The 20,625-nt window shown below is 39.9% G+C and overlaps 1 long non-coding RNA gene across 1 annotated transcript in view; it reads left to right on the top strand.

The window, feature by feature from the left end:
* Positions 1 to 8,407, top strand: part of LOC115304825 — a 48,970-nt gene extending 40,563 nt beyond the window's left edge. Inside the window, exon 3 of the long non-coding RNA XR_003914628.1 lies at positions 8,245 to 8,407. This is a non-coding gene — a long non-coding RNA (uncharacterized LOC115304825). The remainder of the gene's footprint in view (positions 1 to 8,244) is intronic.
* The last annotated feature ends 12,218 nt before the right edge of the window (positions 8,408 to 20,625 follow it).

The following is a 20,625-nucleotide window of genomic DNA, read 5'->3' as shown; positions in this document are numbered from 1 at the left end:
TTCCCACCACAGTGTAGGAGGGTGCGCATTTCTCTACATCCTTGCCAGCATCTATAGTCTCTTGATTTGTTCATTTTAGCCACTCTGACTGGTGTGAGGTGGTATCTCAGTGTGGTTTTGATTTATATTTCCCTGATGATGAGTGATGCTGAGCATCGTTTCATACGTCTGTTGGCCATCTGGATGTCCTCTTTAGAGAAGTGTCTGTTCATGTCTTCTGTCCATTTCTTCATTTTTCGGGTTTGGAGTTTGGTGAGTTCCTTGTAGATTTTGGATACTAGCCCTTTATCTGATATGTCATTTGCAACTATCTTTTCCCATTCTGTTGGTTGCCAATTAGTTTTCTTGATTGTTTCCTTTGCAGTGCAGAAGATTTTTATCTTGGTGAGGTCCCAAGAGTTCATTTTTGTTTTCATTTCCCTTGCCTTTGGGGATGTGTCAAGTAGGAAATTGCTGCCTTTAAGGACAAGGAGGCTGTTTCCTACATTCTCCTTCAGGGTTTTGATGGTTTTCTGTCTCACATTCGGGTCCTTCAGCCATTTTAAGTTTATTTTTGTGTATATGGTGTAAGAAAGTGGTCTAGTTTCATTCTTCTGCATGTTGCTGTTCAGTTCTCCCAGCACCACCTGCTAAAGAGGCAGTCTTTTTTCCATTGGATACTCATTCCTACTTTGTCAAAAATTAATTGGCCTTACATTTGTGGGCCCAGTTCTGGCTTCTCTATTCTATTCCATTGGTCTATGTGTCTGTTTTTGTGCCAATACCATACTGTCTTGATGATGACAGCTTTGTAGTAAAGGCTAAAGTCTGGGATTGTGATGCCTCCAATTTTGGTTTTCTTCTTCAATGTTACTTTGGCTATTCGAGGTCTTTTGTGGTTCCATACAAATTTTAGGATAGCTTGTTCTAGCTTTGAGAAGAATGCTGGTGCAATTTTGATGGGGATTGCCCTGAATGTGTAGATTGCTTTGGGTGTTCATTTTACTCTTATAGTTTTTCCTTAAACATGTCACTGTCTTGCTCTGTCCAAATCAGTCTTTGGGTGTTCTCAACCTCTGTCTATGGTAAGGGCAGAGCATCTAAAGTAATCTAAGTTAGACGGCAGGTAGAGCTTACAAGTTTGAGAAGGCCCTGAAAACAAATTCATCCTTGGAAGGTTTCTGGACCGGGCTGAGATTAGCTTTCCTGCTCGGCAAAGGCCTTTTGAAGGGATGTCATGCAGAACCACTCAGGGAGAAACAAGGATCAAGGGAGAGGCAGTTGAATATTGGAAGAAACTGATTTCTGGGAACGGGATTGGTTTAAGGATATTGTATATCAGCAAAAAGGGTTGTGTCTTTGCTCTTGGCACCAAGCTTGTTCCTTTATGCTATGATAATGTCACTGACAGCACTTTTCCTCTCCGTTGTCTGAGGAAGGGCTCACAGCTCTGCTCCCACTTGCTTGCTGGTGGGAGGTAAAGAATGGGTTACTTTTTGACTGCTTATGTTTCATATACTTTAGAGAAGACAAAACTAAACCTCCCAGGTCTCTTACCAGTTCCTCCCATCAACTCCTCATTCCCCCACCCCATTAGTTCTCCTGACTTCCAACCAGGCCTTTCTGGTTTTTTTTTTGTTTTTTAATTTTATTTATTTATGTTGAGAGAGTGTGAGAGAGTGAGTTGGGGAGGGGCAGAGAGAGAGAGATTGGGAGGAAGAGAGAGAATTACAAGTGGGCTTCGCACTGTCAGTGCAGCGCCAGATGTGGGGATCAAACACACAAATCGTGAGATCATGACCTGACTCAAAATTATGAGATCATGATGCTTAAGCAACTGAGCCACTTAGGTGCCCCTAGACCATTCTGTTCTAAGATAATCTGTTACCTTCTCTCATTGCCAGTGGCCCACATGGGTCACTTCTTCAGTTCCACTCCTCTGTGCTCAATTCTGTAGCTTCCTTTTTGCCAAACTCTGGCTTACTATTTCATCTTTCTCTTCCAGAAACTATCCTCTGACTCCCTTCCAAAAATGCCCTTAATCCTTCCTCATTTTCTATAGAATAGATTACTAGACCCCCAGCCCAGATCTTTTAGTGATGTTTCTGTTTATTCTGTGTTTATCTGTATCTTATTTCCTGTCATACAACAAACTTTCCCACATTGATATTACTTTTTTTAACTCCACACGCACCCCATCGCCTTCAGTTTCTCCAGTCAGAGAAGTCATTGACCAGCTTTTTATTGCTTGGAAAGTCAATCAACATTAACAGGTGACAATAAAGAGAAATTTAGAACCGGCTGACTTTCTTGATCCCTCCCTTTCACAAATACCAGCTGAATGTCTACTATGTACTAGACACTGCTCACATTACCACACCTCTCTCCTATGTATAGCTTAGACTCCATGCTCTTTCTGAGTAGGAGTTTGGATATTGGCCTCTTTTGGTAAATTACTTAATCAAATGTTCCCAAACAACATAGAAAGTTTGGAAGTCTCTGATGGAGCATAGAATTAGGATTTCTATTCTTTGTTAGCCATTCTCTCCATTCTTGATATTGCTTTCATTATTGGTCCAACTCTCAGAACTTGATACATAAAACTTATTTTGTGTCTCACTCTGTGATAAACAGTTAGTCAATCTCAACCATAGTTTTAGCATTTACTGAAGAACTCTAAGGTTTGGAGTGGGGAGACTAGTTATTTTTTTTAAGTGATGGGGCTCCTGGGGGGCTCAGTTGGTTAAGTGTCTGACTTTGGCTCAGGTCATGATCTCATAGTTTGTGAGTTTGAGCCCTGCATCAGGCTCTCTGCTGTCAGTGCAGAACCCGCTTCGGGTTCTCTGTCCTCCTCTCTCTCTGCCCCTCCTTCTCTGGTTATCTCCTTCTCTCTCTCAAAATAAATAAACTTAGGGAGTTTGGACGGCTCAGTTGGTTAAGCATCTGACTTCAGCTCAGTTCATGATCTCATGGTTCATTACTTCAAGTTTCATATCGGGTGAGCCCAAACCCTGCATCGGGTGAGTTCAAGCCCTGCTTCAGGTGAACACAAGCCTCGCTTTCTCTCTCTCTCCCTCTCTCTCTGTCCCTCACCCACTCACACCCCCCCAAAATAAATAAATAAACAAATAAATAAATAAACTTAAAAAAAAGAAAAAAAAAGAAAGGAAAAGGAACTATGGTCCTCACTTTCAAGGAACTTACAGTGTAATGAATTTCTCCATCTGTCTTATAAAACCACACACATGTGCTGGTTGGTGCAATTAAATATTTTTGAAACTAACTAGTGAGATGAAACCGGGCCAAAAAGGTCATTTTGATTAGTTAATAAAGAAGACTTTGGAGGAAGAGTTTTGAGCTAGATTTTAGTGGGGGACTGTGGGAAATGGAGGCCATGAAGACAACATTCTTGGGGATAGGAAACAATGTTCAATCACAGGTTTGGATGTGGGAATGAGTCAAAGTGTGGGGCTTGGTGAATTGGGTATCTTGGCTGAAGCATAGGGTCCAAGTAGAAAAAAATCAAAAGATATATGTCCAGTGAGAGATTAAGGTAGATTTGGTAGAGAAACTGGATAACTCATACAGCTGGAGGCAGGGGAATAAATAAGATAACTTTAAGACACTAAAATTTTTTTAAGTTTATTTATTTGGGGAGAGAGAGAAAGAGAGAGAGAGAGAAAGAGAGAGAACAGAGAGAAACTAGAGGGGAGGGGCAGAGAGAGAGAATCGAGAGATCTCACAAGCTCTGAGAACTTGACCTAAGCTGAAATCAAGAGTGGGACACTTAACACAATGAACATCCAGGCTCAATTTTGGAACACTACAATTTTAATTTTCCCTCTAGCTTTTCAGAAGAAGGGATGGAGGATTTAGGGACTCTGATTAGTATCCGACTAAGGTGCTTTAAATGTGGTAAAGAATAAAGGCCAGGGGGTGGAGGAGAGGGGAAAATGGATGATGGGCATGGAGGAGGGCTCATGTTGGGATGAGCACTGGATGTTATATGAGAACCAACCTGACAATAAACTATAAGAAAAAAAGAAAAAAAAAAGAATAAAGACCAGTTATAATAATAAAGGCCCATACCTGTCTCTGCCCTACTCTTAAGGTCTAGGTTTTGTTGTTGTTGGCTTGTTTTTTTTCAAAATATTGCTTACATATAAGCTGTAATTATTTATCCAAATGGACTCTGTACTTCATTTTGCTTGGTTCTGTTCCAGAATCCTAGGATGGCTTTGCAGAAGTTAACTTACCCAGTCACATTGCTTCTTGCTTTATTTAGTCTACCCATTTTTCCTGTAAAACAAGATTTAGTGGTAAAGCAAAGCAATGTTCACACCTGCTGTCTGTCCATTGGGCTTAAAATTTTTTTAAAGTTTATTTATTTTGAGAGAGGGGGGAGAATACAGATGGGGGAGGGCCAGAGAGAGAAAATCCCAAGTAGGTTTTGCACTGTCAGCACAAAGCCTGACTTGGGGCTTGATCTCACAAACCGTGAGATCATGACATGGGCCAAAACTGAAGAGTAAGACACCTAACTGACTGAGCCACCCAGGTGCCTCATGTCCATTGACCTTTACCTTTCTGGACTGATCATGCTTGAAGGGAGGAAATATACACTGAGAAACTGCCTCTGGATCTTCCCAACCTGTTAGAGGGAGGTCTTCCTAATCTGGGTTATGTGAACTAACCACATGGAAGGAAAGTCTTGGCTCTAACTTCCCAGACTTAAATATTTCCACCTAGGACATCTGCTGGGCTCTCCTCTGAAGCAGAAGGAAGAGGTGACCACTTTTCATATAATGCTTAAATATGAATGAGGGAGGAAAGGTAATAAATAAATTTAGGTTTAAAATTTGGTTTAAAAGACAAAATATCAGGGAGCCTGGGTGGCTCTTTTGGTTGAGTGTCTGACTCTTAAAGTTGGCTCAGGTAGTGAGATCGAGCCCTACATCGGGCTCCATGCTGAGCGTGGAGCCTGCTTGGGATTCTCTCTTTCTCCCCCTCTCACTCTACCCCTCTCCCACTATCTCTCTCTTTCTAAAAATAAACAAACATTTAAAAAAAAAAGACAAAATACCAAGAAAGGAATTAAATTTTGTAGAGAAAGGAAAAAAATTCTATTTTTTTCTATTACCAAGGAAAGAACTTCCCAGTAGAGCGGATTATTGAAATGACTGAAAGAAATTTTAGTTTCTTTATCTGGGGTGCTATAAGAATTAGGTCAAATACCAACCATCTGTATAATTTTCGAGGCAGTGGAATGGATGAAGCTATCTCCAAATTCTGTCTTCAGGCCTGATCCTCAGTGAATTTTGAATAAGACATGGAGAGAGGAAGCTAGAGTGATTTGCACTGATCTTTTCAGGCCTCTCTTCCCTATCACTGTATGACCCTCTGGTTCCTCAAAGATATTTTTGCCCATCTGCTACAGAGACGGAAGACTTTGAGGAACTGAGGATGAAACATATTCAACCTAGATGTGCAAATAGAATTTTGTGACCACTTTTGATATGATTTTCAAATCTAGATGAATAGCCAAGGTGAATTTTCATACTAGCATTGGATCAACTCTTCATTCCTGGTTTGCAGACTCCATACTTCCACTGCCTTGGGTATGGCAGAAACACTGTGTCAGAACTGGGGATAGACACAGATGGCACATTTGCACGTGTAACTCTGTGTAGGTAACGTAATATGAATTTACTTCACTTTTTAAAACATCAATTATATTTTGAGCTAATGTTTATTTATGAATCTGTATAATTGTGGTTTTTACCACTAGACAGCAGGCTACACACGGGGCTTACATCTCTTTTGTGCAGCATTGTATACTCACCACTTAGCATAGGACTTGGCGCATGCTAGGCAATCAACAAGTGAAAAAATTATGTGTGCCTCTGCTCTCATCCACTGACTTGGATAATGAGAAGTGCCTGCTTCTCAGGGGCTGGGAGGATTCTATACTATGGTAAGTGGAGGAATCAGAGGTGAACCACAGAGACTGATCAGATCTCTGCAGATGAGGCCAACAGCCCTAGGGTAGACCTCTTGTTGACTGTCCTCTGCCCATCTCTGGCTGCATCTTATCATAATACCTGAGGCACAGGCCACAGAGTGATCCAAGGCTGGGGGATGGGAGGAGGTGTGTCCTGGCTATCAGAATAGGCATCTTATTCCAGCTGCAATTGTTCCACATGTGGCAGGGTTCCCATCCCACTGACCTGCAGGGCATGATGGAGGGTTGGTGACATGAGTCAGAGAAGAATGTGGGGCTGGTTGTTTGGAAGTTTCACTTTGTGAGGAGAAGCCTGTTCCCCATGCTGCCAGTTCTCTAATGGCATCCTCAGGGACAGAGCCTAGGAACAACTAGTTGAAGAAGACAGACTGAGCACCCATATTTTTTGAATCCCCCAGGATGTTGGCAGCTGAAGAACTTAAATGGATTTGAATGGGCAAATGACAATTCATAGACCAGCAAAGTATAGAGTGTTTCATTTGAAGTTTGAGAGGTAATCTTATCCATGCTTCTGCCTTCATTCCAGATAAACAAAAATCTCTCCCCTTGAAGATCTTCTGCCCTATAACATGGAGGCCACACTAGGGCAGTGGAGGCTCAGCATAAGTTCTCCAAGATCCCATTTCCTCATTCCCTTAGTGGGAATGAGTGGACACACCAGAGAGACCCTCGCTTCTACCTCCCTCAATTATGTGCATCTTCATTGAGCATACAGCGGTGGACATGTCAGCAGGTGCAGAGAGGCCCTCATTCTTGTGTCTTACTGGAAAGGGGACCTATGAATCTTGTAAATGTGATGACATCGGCAATGACAGACTCTTCAGCCGCCTAGTAGTCTGTAATTGAAGCCAGGAATTCAGCACACGCTCTGACACACCCAGCCTTCACTGTGGGTTCCCAGAAGCAGGTTCTTACATAGCCACTAGGCTGGGAGGACCCTCAACTTAACCAACCACCTCTGACAACTACCAAGGCCTCAGAGCCGAATCCTAAATTCCCAAACCAAGTGATAATTTTATCCCTCTCTGTTTCCATTGCCAGTCATGCCTAAACTGTTCTTGCAAGTTATTCCCAATTGCTAAACTTCCTTCTGAGATCCGAATCTCACTGTAGTACCATAGGAGTTCTTTCATTTTGGCTTAACTGAAATCTTTTTTTTGTGAGAATCAGAGCCTAAAATTGACCAAGGCAGAGAGCTTCTACACTGCTTTGAAGCCCCAGGCAAATAGGTTGGGGATTTTTCCTGCTGTTCTCCACCTCTCTCCATAATGAGATGCTTTGTTTCCATGAATCGGCCCTGATCCAGACTTCTAGACTCTGTGACAGGACATTTCATCCCTCCCTCTGCCTCCAGGCAGGACTGAACTTAACCCATCCCAGACTGAAGAGTGTCTCCTCCAGACCTTGTTTCAAGATTTCCTGAATCTTCAGGGTCTTTAGGTTAATGTGCACATCTATTTGCCCTGTTGTCCTGTTTATTTCCTATGGCAATTCTAGTCCATTACTTCCCTTTGTGGAAAGGAGATCCACGTCTCACTTATATCTTTCCAGCTAAAAGTATCTTAGTTCTTTTATAATGTTTCTTGAATGTTAGTTTGTTGTCATATCTTCCCTATGGCAGAAAAGAAAAGTATTATTTGAAATTTGCCTCATTAGCTGAACATTGCTGACCTGAATTAGAATTCCTTATTTATGTCACTATTGCTATTGTTCCCCACCCCCAACATATCTCATCCTTGCTTTGGACTGAGACTTCAAAATCAGTTTACTCCACTTAGAATGCCTTTTCCTGTCTCATCAGTCCTGACCTTCCATTACTTCCTAACCCTGCTCCATTCTCTCTTTCTAGACTGCTTTTTCTAACTCTGCAGACCTTCTATGTCCCAATGTTTCTGATTCCCCTAGCAGGAATGTAAAGAACTTCATTCAGCTGGCCTTAAGATCTGCCCTCACCTTACTATCTCCAAATACGAATTCCAGATGAGAAAAGCCCTGAGGTGTACATAGGGAACTGGCCGCACAGTGTAGAGGGACATGTAATGAATGGCATGGAAGTCAAGAAGCCCAGGAGTCTAGAGTGGACCTGTAACCTTGGAAAATTCATAACCTCTCTGGCTTTTCAGTTTAATTATTTGGACAAGGAAGTATTTAATTAAGTCATCTCTAAGAATTCTTCAAACTTGAGTTATGTTGTAAATCTATGTTTTCTTCTCTTTCTTGGTCTCCTCCAATATCATGAATAGAACTCTGCAAGCAGGGAAATCACAGAAGAGGAGAAGAAGAAAGAATTAAAAGATATCATTGGAACTTACAGAAGAAGGGCCGTGTGAAGACACAAGGAGAAGATGGCCATCTACAAACCAAGGAGAGAGGACTCTGAAGAAACCAAACCTGCCGATGACTTGATCTTGGACATCTAGCCTCCAGAACCATGATAAATACATTTTTGTTTAAGCCAGAAATAAAGAGACATAATTGATTTCGTCCTGGTGGTAACAATCATGCATTTTTAGTGAGGATGGGGGAAGACTCCTACGCCTCCTTATCCTCTTGCAATCTTAAGAAAACTGACGTGGTGTGGTTTAGATGATGGTGAAGTGACTATGGCCTAAGCCTTACATCCTCTGCACAGCAGCCTGGTATCTAGACAGAAGCCTATTCTACTGTAGAAAGTCTGTTTCACCCTCACTAGAATCACTGAAGAAAGACACTACATGAAGTTCTTATTCATTTCTTTCTTAAAAATTCACAAGGCCTGTATAAGTGAAAAAAGACGACTATTTCTATTTGGAACTAAAAAATTTACTTTCTAAACGGAACTCAAGTTTTTTTCTATCATATATTGGTTATTATGCTTCCTAACAATCCCTGTAAAACAAAAGGCCATAAAACTTGGTAATTTATAAGGCTATATGGACCACATGTATGTATGTATATGTGTGTGTGAACAATTCATGTGATTACCAATGTGGACTGAAAGAGACTTAGAGAAATGTCACACTAACCATGCTACTTACCCAAAATAGGAATAGTCTCACAGTATTTTAAACAACTGGACCACTTAGATTTTTTATAAAAGAAATTTCTTGAAGAGCTGAAGAAGAGAGAGGTGAGAAAGACTAATATTTATTAAATACTTGCTTTTTGCTAGGTATTGGGAAAGAGCCTTTATGTACTATATTTCCTCAAAAAATATGAGGTGAAGTTTAATCTTCTCCAAAAAATATTTTAGAAAAGAGGAGTTGCTTTGTATTTGAATTCTTACAAAGTCTCATATCAATTACTTGATTTTGAAGAATTACATTCTTTTTAGGAAGACACAACCAAAGACAAGAAGAACAACAAACAAGAAGAACAACCAAATAAACAAAAACTCCAAAACAAAAAAAAGTAAATCAATGCTAGTTTGGATTGCTTATAGAGGCAATTTGATGGAATCTGTTTTCAAAAAACCCCAAAACCACTTTAGTTTACGGGAACATGACAAGATAGGTTATACGAATCAACTTTCCTATTGAAAAAACAACTAAAATGCTGAATAAAATATTTAAAACACCTTAAAAGTATCAAAAAGCTGACTAGATAGTAAGGAAATACAAGGCCAAATTTAATGGAAATTGAAAACTCAAAGTAGTAAGTGGAACAAACAGGCCACTTTCCACCAGGAAGTATTTGCTGATCAAGGTAAACTTGAACTCTGGTTTTTATGGAATGGTCCCATATGCTCTCAAAGTGGGGAGTCTAATAGAAGACCTTCCCCATATTAAACTGAAGAGACAAAGGGTTACAGCTTTAGGGTAGGGGTGAAACAGAAGTAAACGTAACCCTTCTGCTACCTCCCCAAGGACTGCAAGAAGGTTTCCTTGGTGCTGAGCAGAGCAGGGGGAAATTTTCCAGGCCAGATTGATTTGTAGCCTGAATTTGCATTACCTAAGTAATTGGGGGAAAACCTCAGTTCTTGAATTTGGTTTAAAATGATTCCAGTCAAGCATTCCCCCTCAGCACCTGGCAAAGAGAATCTTCCCTCAGTGAAGTCACCTTCATCCAAAATTTCAAATCCCCACAAATAATCTTCAAAGGCAATGAATAATCAAGCACACAGGGAGAAAAGGCAAATGAACGAGAATCAGCAAAAATAATACTCAGCAGGAACAGGGTCACAAAGGCTTTGGACATCAAAATTGTCAGGCATGTATTAAAACAACTTTGAAAATAGTTGCAAGGAACAAGAAAATATGAAAAGTGACCTAGTGGATTTGAAACAGAACCAAGTAAATTAAGTCTGACAGCAGACTGGATTCAGTTGAAAAGAGAATTCGTAAACTAGAAGAAAGCCAGAATGAAACACAGAGAGACAAAAATATAAAAATATGCAACAGAGTTAAAAGATATGGAGGATAGAGTGAAAAGACTTATCACACGTTAATTAAAGTTCCAGAACAAAAGGAGAGAAAGAATACAGCAGAGGCAATATTTGAGGAGATAATGACAGAATTTTCTAAAACTGATTAAAGTTACTAGGAAGCTCAATGGACCTTAAATAAGATAAAGAAAAAGAAATCCACACCTAACATGTGAAACTGCAGAACGTGACAAATGAAGGTGTGTGGGGGAGGGGCTGGTAAAAGAGCCAGGTGAGACTTCTGCTTCTGGCCACAAAAAAGTAACTGATATGGAACTTGTCTTCCTGCTATAAAAAACCAGGAAATCGATATGAAAAGTTGTTTTAAGACATTGGAATAAGAAGTGGTGCAGGACTGTGATCCTTAAGAGAGAGAAAACAAACAAGGTGAACTCTATAATTACTCTGGATTCTAACCTGGAGGCAATTTTCTTTTTTTTTAATGTTTTTTTTTATTTATTTATTTTTGAGAGACAGAGAGAGACAGCCTGAGCAGGGGAGGGTCAGAGAGAGAGGGAGATACAGAATCCGAAGCAGGCTCCAAGCTAGCTGTCAGCACAGAGCCCGACTCAGGGCTCGAACCCACCATCCATGGGATCACGACCTGAGCCAAAGGGGGATGCTTAACCGACTGAGCCACCCAGGTGCCCCTGGAGGCAATTTTCAAACAGCAATAGCAGAGAGGAGACATCAAGCAGAGTAGAGTGGTCGTTCTAAGTTGAGGAGACGGAAATTGGAGTTCAGGGAAGCAAAGGAAGCTAGAACTGGTGGGTCAGAATAAGGCAGCTATGCAGGGAAGGAGCTTCAGAAGACAGAATACAGTCTCCTGGAGTCTTTGAATACTAATTTGTGCATGAGTAGGGTGAAACTTCTTGATGCTGAGGAAAGAGCAACAACAGGTAAGAGTAAGTTGAACAACTCCTAGAGTTTCCATGGGGCTGGGAAACATTCCAATTTCATCCACTCCATGTAGAGACATCATTAAAAATCTAAAGTAATCAGTAGAGGCTCCAGAAAGGTGATACCTTAGTATTAAGGCTAAACTAGCCCAGACCTATCCCTAATAAAGCTTAAAAACAAGCTTCAGAAAGGTAAAGCTTGTCTGCAAGTAATTTAATGTTTATCAAAACAAACTTCAACATTTTTTAAAGGAAGAAGCAAAATCCAAATACTCAGCAATGTTATATTCACAATGTTAGAATTCAATGCAAATTACTAGACACACACAAAAGGAGGCAAATTTTGATCCTTGAACAGAAGGAAAATCAGCCAACAGAAACAGACCTAAGAATAACAATGATGATTTAATAGACAATGACCTTAAAACTGTGATTGTAAATATACACAAGGATTTAAAAGAAGACATGAACATAAAAAAGACAAAAGTAGAAGATTTTTAAAATAGAATTTCTCTTACTGAAAATATAATATCTGAAATGGAAATTTTACTTAATGGGCAGATTAGACACTGCAGAAGATAAAATCAGTAAGTTAAAAACATAGAAACCATACAAACCAAAGCACAAAGGGAAAAAAAATGCTGACAAACAGAAAGAAAGAGCCTTAATGACCAATGAAGCTATATCAAATAGTTTAGCATTCATGTAATAGGACCAAAAAAAAAATATTTGAAGATATAATGGCCAATTTCCCCCCAATTTGATAAAAACTGTAAACCTATAAATTCAAGAAACTGAACTTCAAGCTGGCCTCATACGAAGACAACTAAGAATGTGTGGGTGTCCAAATCTTGATCTCAGCTCAGGTTTTGATCTCAGGGTCCTGAGTTCAAGCTCTGCACTGAGCTCTGCACTGACTGTGAAGTTTACTTAAAAAAAAAAAAAAGGCAACTATACCATGGCACATCATAATCAAATTTGCTTGAAATTTAAAAGTAGCCAGAGGAAAAAGACATATTAAATATAAAGGAAAGGGGTAAGAACCATTAGAGATGTTTTCCCAGAAACAGTGAAAGCCAGGAGACATTGGAAGAACATTTTGAAAATGTTGAAAGCATGTGTCAACATAGAAATCTATGTCTAGTGAAAATGTTTCTCAAAATGAAGGTGTAATAATTTTTTTTCTTTTTTCCAAACAAACAGAGCTGAATAGATTTTGAGTGTTAAAGGAACTTTTACAGATTGAAGAAAAATGACACTAGATGGAAACCGGGACCTCTAAGAGTTCTAAAAATGGTAAATATGTGGGTAAATATTCAAAGCCTTTTTTATTCTTAAAAAAATTGCTTTAAGGGGCACATGGGTGGCTCAGTCTGTTAAGCATCTGACTTTGGCTCAGGTCATGATCTTACAGTTTGGGAGTTGGAGCCCTGTGTCTGGCTCTGTGCTGACAGCTCAGAGCTTGGAGCCTGCTTCAGATTCTGTGTGTGTGTCTCTCTCTCTGCCCCTCCTGTCTCTCGTGCTTTATCTCTCTCTCTCAAAAATAAATAAAAATTAAAAATCTTGGGGCTCCTGGGTGGCTCAGTCGGTTAAGCCTCCGGCTTCGGCTCAGGTCAGATCTCACGTTCGTGGGTTCGAGCCCTGCATCAGGCTCTGTGCTAACAGCTAGCTCAGAGCCTGGAGCCTGCTTCCAGTTCTGTGTCTCCTTCTCTCTCTGCCCCTCCCCCTCTCATGCTCTGTCTCTCTCTGTATTTAAAAAAAAAATCTTCTAAATTGATTTAAAAGATAGCTGTATATTTATAGCAATAATAATAATATATGATGAGGATTATACATAGAAGTAAAATGTATGAGAATCACACAAAGAAAATGGAAGTAAACTGTTGTCAAGTTCTTACATTATATGTGATGTGGTATAATATTTGAATATAAACTTTTATTTTATTTTATCTTTTGTTCTTTTTTTATGTTTTATTTATTTTTGAGACAGAGACAGAGCATGAGCAGGCAGGGGCAGAGAGAGAGGGAGACAGAATCTGAAGCGGGCTCCAGGCTCTGGGCTAGCTGTCAGCACAGAGCCCGGCACAGGGCTCGAACCCACGAACTTGAGATCATGACCTGAGCCGAAGTCAGACACTCAACCGACTGAGCCACCCAGGCGCTCCTAGACTTTTAGAAGATTTTATCTATTCGGGCTCCTTGGTGGCTCAGTTGGTTGAGCGTCCAACTTCAGCTCAGGTCATGACCTTGTGGTTCATGAGTTCGAGCTCTGCATCAGGCTCTGTACTGACAGTTCAGAACCTGGAATCTGCTTTGAATTCTGTATCTCCCTCTCTCTCTGCTCCTCCCTCATTCATACTCTCCCTCTATCACTCAAAAAAATTAATTAATGTTAAAAAACTTAAAGGATGTTATTTATTAATTATTTTATTTTACTTATTAAGTAATCTCTACACCCACTGTGGGGCTCAATCTTATAACCCCAAGATCAAGAGTTACACACTCCATAGACTGAGTCAGTCAGGCACCCTTGAATATAGACTTTAAGATGCATACTGTAAAACCCTTAAGCAACCAATAAAATAATAACATAAAAGTATAGCTTTTAAGCCAATATGAAGATAAAAATGGAATCTTAAATGAAATTAGCTCAAAAGAAGCAATAGGAAACAAAAAACAGTTGGGAATAATAGACTTAATCTCAATTATATTGATAATTACATTAAATATAAATGTCCAAATATTCCAATTAGAAGATAAGAATTGTCAGAAGAAAAATTAAGAATTTTGACCAAATAATATGTTGTCTACAGAAAATGGATTTTATTTATTTATTTAGTTTTATTTTGAGAGAGAGAGAGAGGAAGCAGGGGGGAAGCACAGAGAGAGAGCGAGAGAGAGAGAGAGAGAGAGAGAGAGAAAATCCCAAGTAGGCTTTGCACTGGGGCTCCATCCCACAAGCTGTGAGATCATGACCTGAGTTGAAACCAAGGGTCAGACACTCAACCAACTGAGCCACCCAGGTGTCCCCCCAAAATGGATTTTGAATATAGAGACACAGGTTAAAAGTTAAAGTGTGGGAAATGATGTGACATGTCAATGCACACTATAAGAATGCTGGAGATACTATGTTAATCTCAAGCAAAATAGACATAGAATAGTATCAGGAATAAAGAGATATTTCATAAATAAAAGATTTAGGTCATCGGAAGCACATAATAATAATAATAATAATAAGTAGTAGTAGTAGTAGTTAGCAAATTACAGAATATCAGAGTGCAGAAACTATCATAACTATAAGGAGAAATAGACAAATCCACAATTATAATTGAAGATCTTAACTCTCATGTCTCAGGAATCAATAGGACAAATGGTCAGAATATTAGTAAGGATAAAGAAGGCTTGAACAATATTACTAATCAATTTGACCTAGTTCTTTATAGGATATTACCCCAGTGACTGTAGAATATATATTATTTCCAAGCACTGGAACATTCACAAAGATAAACCATTTACTGGGCCATAAAACAATTCTTACTAAATTTAAAAGGATTGAAGTCTTACAGAGTATTCTGACTACAACAAAATTAGATTAAAAACCTAACAAAAAGTACATCTCGCAAAACCCCATATTTTATTTTTATTTATTTATTTTTAAAGTTTATTTATTTGTTTGTTTTGAGAGAGACAAAGAGAGCAAAAGCGGGGGAGGGGCAGACAGAAAGGGAGAGAGAAACTCCCAACCAGGTTCCACACTGGCAGCACAGAGCCTGATGAAGCGCTTGAACCCATGAACTGTGAGGTCATGACCTGAACTGAAACCAAGAGTTCTCCTCTCAACAGACTGAGCCACCCAGGAGCCCTGAAAATCCCCACATTTTAGAAAACTAAATGTAATATTTCTAAATAGTCTGTGAAACAAAGAGACATCACAAGATAAAACAGAAAATTCTTTGACTGTAAGTAAAGGAAAGCACAATATATTAAAATGTATAGGATCTAGCTAAAGCAGAACCTAAAGGGAAATGTATAACTAAATGTTTATATTAGAAAGGAAGAAAAGTTTCAAATCAATGTTCTAAGATTTTATTTTAAGGAGTTATAAAAGAAGAGCAAAATAAACCTAAAGTAAGTAAAAGGATTAAATAATAGAGTAGGGATCAATGAAATAGAAAATAAACAATAGAGAAAATCAGTGATACTAGAAGTAGATCTTTTGAATAAATTAATAAAATTGATACACTTCTAGCTAGATTAATTAAGACAAACAGAGGGAAGGAACACCTGGCTGGCTCATTTGATAGGGCACACGACTCTTGATCTTGGGATCATGAGTTTGAGTCCCATGTTGTTTTTAGAGATTACTTAAAAAAAAAAAAAAGAAAGAAAGAAAGAGAAACAGAAGGAAGACACAGATTATAAATACCAGGAATGAAACAGGAGACATTAATTATAGAGTCAAGAGAATTTAGAAGGCTAATAAGAAATACTACAAACAGGGGTGCCTGGGTGGCTCAGTCGGTTAAGTGTCTGATTTCAGCTCAGGTCATCATCTCATGGTTTGTGAGTTCAAGCTCCTCGTTGGGCTCTGTGCTGACAGCCCAGAGCCTGGAGTCTGCTTCTGAGTCTGTGTCTCCCTCCCTCTCTATCTGCCCCTCCCCCACTCACACTCTGTTTTTCTCTCTCTCTCTCTCTCCCTCTCAAAAATAAACAAACAGTAAAAAAAATTTTTTTAAAGAAATACTACAAACATCTTTTATATTAATAAATTTGACATATTAGATAAAATGGACAAATTTCTGAAAGACACAAGTTACCAAAACTGACCCATAAACACATAATGTGAATGACCCTAGCTCTATTAAAGAAACTAAGTGTTGCTGGAGGGCAGGTGGAGGAGGATGGGCTGAAAGGGTAATGGGCATGAAGAAGGACACTTTTTGGGATGAGCACTGGGTGTCATATGTAAGAGATGGATTGCTGGGTTCTACTCCTGAGGTCAAGACTGCGGTGTATGTTAACTAACTTGGATTTAAATTTAAAAAGAAAAAAGAAACAATTTATAATTAAAAACTTTCCCCTGAAGAAAATACCTAGATGGTTTCATTGGTGAATTCTATCAAACACTGAATGAAGAAGTTTACCAATCCTAAAAATTTCAGAAAATAGAGGAAGAGGAAACACTTTCTAACTCATTTTATGGGGATAGGATCACCCTCATATCAAAGCCATACAAAGGCATAATAAGAAAAGAAATCTATAGGGGCACTTGGGTGGCTGAGTCAGTTAAGCGTCTGACTCTTGATTTTGGCTTATGTCATGGTCTCATGGTTGTGAGAGCAAAGCCCTGCATCAGGGTCTATACTGACAGGGCCAAGTCTGCTTGGGATTTTTACTCTTCTTCTCTCTCTGCCCCTCCCCCACTCATGCTATCTCTTTCTTTATTAAAATAAATAAACTTAAAAAAGAAAGAAAGAAAGACATTAGAGGGAAGGATGGAGTGAGGGGAAGAGGGAAGCAGCACAAGATGTGAATTAAAGCCAAACTGAGGAGCTTTGATGTGATATGATGAACATTATTCTATTGCATAACAAAGGGACCCCCATTAAAACGGCTTTTATGGATTGTTGAGTTTTTACCAGTGACTGGTTAATTTAAAAGAAGGGAAAGACTGGAGGCATGAAAGGTGGTCAGGAGTCTGTCAAGATAATCCAGACATAACCAATTTTGTTCTAGACCAGGTTTAGGACTCATACAAATGCCATTCAGCTGATGGGCCAGGCCAGGCCAGATCCATGTCTCACTCTGCCATCTGGCTGGAGGGTCAGGCAGCTCGATTACAGTTGAACAAGGTCCCTCAGGTAGTCCGTTGGCATGCACAGAATGGCCTCACTTCACACCTATGCTATGCACCTTTGTCTCCCACCCTGGGGCTTCCCTGTTGCCACTGATGCCTAAGAAGCTTGTGCACAGTACATATGTGAAACAGGCAGAAGTGTAGGGTAGTTAATTAACACCTCAAGGAACACAAATTGAATAAAAGGAGCTAGAAGTTAAATGATTCTCCTATCTTTCCCTAAATACATTGCTTGGGGCCTGTAAGAAGACACCTTTCCGTGTGAAGCAAGCTGCTTTTCAAGAAGCTCTGGGCAGCTATGCAACACATTCCTTTCGATTTGTTCTTTCTCTTTTCCTGCATTGTTTTCCTTTTCTTACACTCTTGCTTCCCTGGGAGTTGCATTTCTCAATAAAGTATTGTCACATAAACTTCTGCTATAGGCCCTGATTTCTAGAGCCAAGAAATCTGAAGAGAAAAGAGTAGAAATCCAACAGAGAATACGATAGAGGAAAGAGAAGGATTTTGTAAGGGCTTGACTATATATTGCAAATATTAAGGTAAATTTAAAAATTAGTTCCAAGTTTGCGGACCTGAGGGCCTGGGGATGGGGATAGGTAAAGGTATTCTTTATAGCAATGAGGAGATAAAGAAATAAGAGTCAACCCTAGTGCTCCTTAATGTGTGGTGACTTAAGGTGTCAGTATCACAAAAAAGGTGGTTCAAAAGTGTCCGGTCTCCTGGATCAGAGTCCTTCCCTGTATCCTTGTATTACTATTTGATATATGTGCATTTGCAATGAGGTTTGAACAAGCTGGGTTTGTCTCTCAATCCATTTTATGGCATAAAGCCGAATAAAAAGAAATGCAGTCAGGATGACAGACTTATGAAATCACCTTCCCTATCTTCAGCTTTAAGTTTAGCAACTTAAAAACCCAATGACTAGATACACCAGTACCATTTCAAAAAAGAAAATGAGCAGACCAAAGCAGTAAAGCTGTTTGCTCTGCTGGGTCCAAAGAAACACTCTCCCCCGAGTGAAACAAGCAAGCAGACAGACAGACAGACAAAAGATTGGAGCTATGAGGGAGGAGTCTTCTCTTTAAAGTCACTCAAATATTTTTTTCCAGCCTATTAATTAACAAGTATAAGCTCCAATTGCAAGCTATGAAGCTGAATATTAAAGAAACATTAGCCCTCTGATCCTATGAGGACATGAAATATGGTAGGAGGGCCAGACTATGTGAATGAAAGGAACCCAAATATGTACACAGAGCAAGCAAGTTTCATGCAGACTGAAACATCCAGCTGCTGTCCACCCTCAAATAGCTCAGATTTAACAGTGCTCAAAAGCATAACTTCTCTGCTTCCTCTAAACATGCTCTTCCTTTTAACATCTCTAGTTCAGTAGGGAGCATTCAGTTGCCTATGCCAGAAACATGGTCATCATTCTTGACTCCATCCTCTCCTTTCCTCTCCCTTTCCACCTTTATTTAAACGATGAAACCCTTCAATGTTTCTCAAATCTACCTTTAGGGGAGGACACTTGTATTGACCAAAGTCTGTGCTAGCTCTTCAATGTTTTAACTCTTCAATGTTTCTCAAATCTACCTTTAGGGGAGGACACTTGTATTGACCAAAGTCTGTGCTAGCAATCTTCCAGCTTAGAGATCCCCATGGTCAGGACTCATGTTCCTCATCTAGGGGAGTAACATACATTGATTTTCAAACACAGCAGATAAAACCAGGAGCTTGTCTGCACCCTTGCATCTATGGAAAATTGAGATAGGCTCTTGAAGATTGCTGTGCATGTCAAAACAAATGACAGAGAGAAAAGTTGGTTGAGGGACCTGAGAGACACCACACGACATCCACACAGCCGTGTTTTATCACGCATTGTTAAGTTCTCCAAGAGTTTGTGCTTTGTGTGTTGATCTCAAGATAGTCAGCTGCCAGGGTTCTGGGAAACAGAAAATTGGATGGAGGAGCTTGATTATTCAAATAAAGTAGTTTGACACCTAAATTACCTGGATAATTGCCTCGTTGTGGTCTAGGGCAACCTAAGCCCTAGAACCACTGGAGCCACAGGAAATCTGAGAGCCATAATTGTCTGAGAGAAACTGAATGGGGCATCTGAAGAGGTGTCTGCAGCCTAAGAAATGAAAATACACTGTTCAAAGTGGCCAGTGAGTAACACGTTCATTGTGGTAGGCAAAAAATCAACCCAGGTTGGGAGTGAGTCAGTGGGGCAAATTCTGGCTGGTCTCTGACAATTTTCTCACTCTATTATTCAACCGCTGCTTGATTCATTCCCAGGTAACTCTATGTGGTGTACACGTACCCCAGCATTTCCAATAATTAAATTTCCATCCTCCAGGAAGCAGCCCCTAGTTCTCCTCACCCAATTTTGGCTTCTTCTTTATTCCATGTTCACCAGAGGACTCAGTCTGTACTGTATTTAATTATACTTACTTATATGTTGCTTTGCAAGTGTTTTCAAGTCATTTTTCTCTTGTGTCCCATGTACCCTTAAGTGGATTTATGTTCTTTCAGATAGTCTCAGATAGTCTCGATGGTAGTCATTTCCCCTGTCCCTTTCATTTGCATTTTATAACTCTGTTCATTTGATATTTTCTCATAAAATCATCATGTAACTTCTTAAAACCTTCCTCCACACATTGCTTCTTTCTGCTGTTGACTCCAAGTATGAAAACAATGTTATGGGAGGCTATGATAGAGCACATGTGCTGTTAAGTTTTTGCTTTATAGATAATCTGCTTTTAGACAACATCTCTAGGAAATCTTTGCATCTAAAACCTAGGTTCCTTGCATATTCTCTGTCATTGCCTCAAGCACAATAAGCTGAGACCCTTCCTGTTGGACTTGACCTTACTCTGCTTGGAAAACCCCTTCGCTTTCTGCACGCACGAAGTGAAGGAGAACTCATGCTTCAAAACCGAGCTCAAATAGTTTAAAGCCTGGCTCCTCTCCCAACCTATCTGCTCCCATGACACTTTTGACAAACCTCTGCTAAGGTCTATCTCCATTTTTTAATGGTTGTCTGTTCTCACATTGGTCTTTACCAAAATGCATTTTGGGGGCACCTGGATGGTTCAGTGGGTTCAGTGTCTGACTTTGGCTCAGGTCTTGATCTCGTGGTTCATGAGTTCGAGCCCTGCATTAGGCTCTGTGCGGACAGCTCAGAGCCTGGAGCCTGCTTCGGATTCTGTCTCCCTTTCTCTCCGCCACTCCCCTGCTTGTACTCTGTCTCTCAAAAATAAATTTAAAACCTGACGAATGGATCAAGAAGATGTGGTATATATTCACGATGGAGTACTACATGGCAATGAGAGGGAATGACATATGGCCCTTCGTAGGAAAGTGGATGGACCTTGAGGGTGTCATGCTGAGTGAAGTAAGCCAGGCAGAGAAGGACAGAAACCATATGTTTGCACTCATAGGTCTAGCAGGAAAACAAGAGAGACCT

Source organism: Suricata suricatta, chromosome 10 (assembly GCF_006229205.1).
Source record: "Suricata suricatta isolate VVHF042 chromosome 10, meerkat_22Aug2017_6uvM2_HiC, whole genome shotgun sequence".
NCBI classification, from domain to species: domain Eukaryota; kingdom Metazoa; phylum Chordata; class Mammalia; order Carnivora; family Herpestidae; genus Suricata; species Suricata suricatta.
This window is presented reverse-complemented; position numbering and strand designations above follow the sequence as displayed.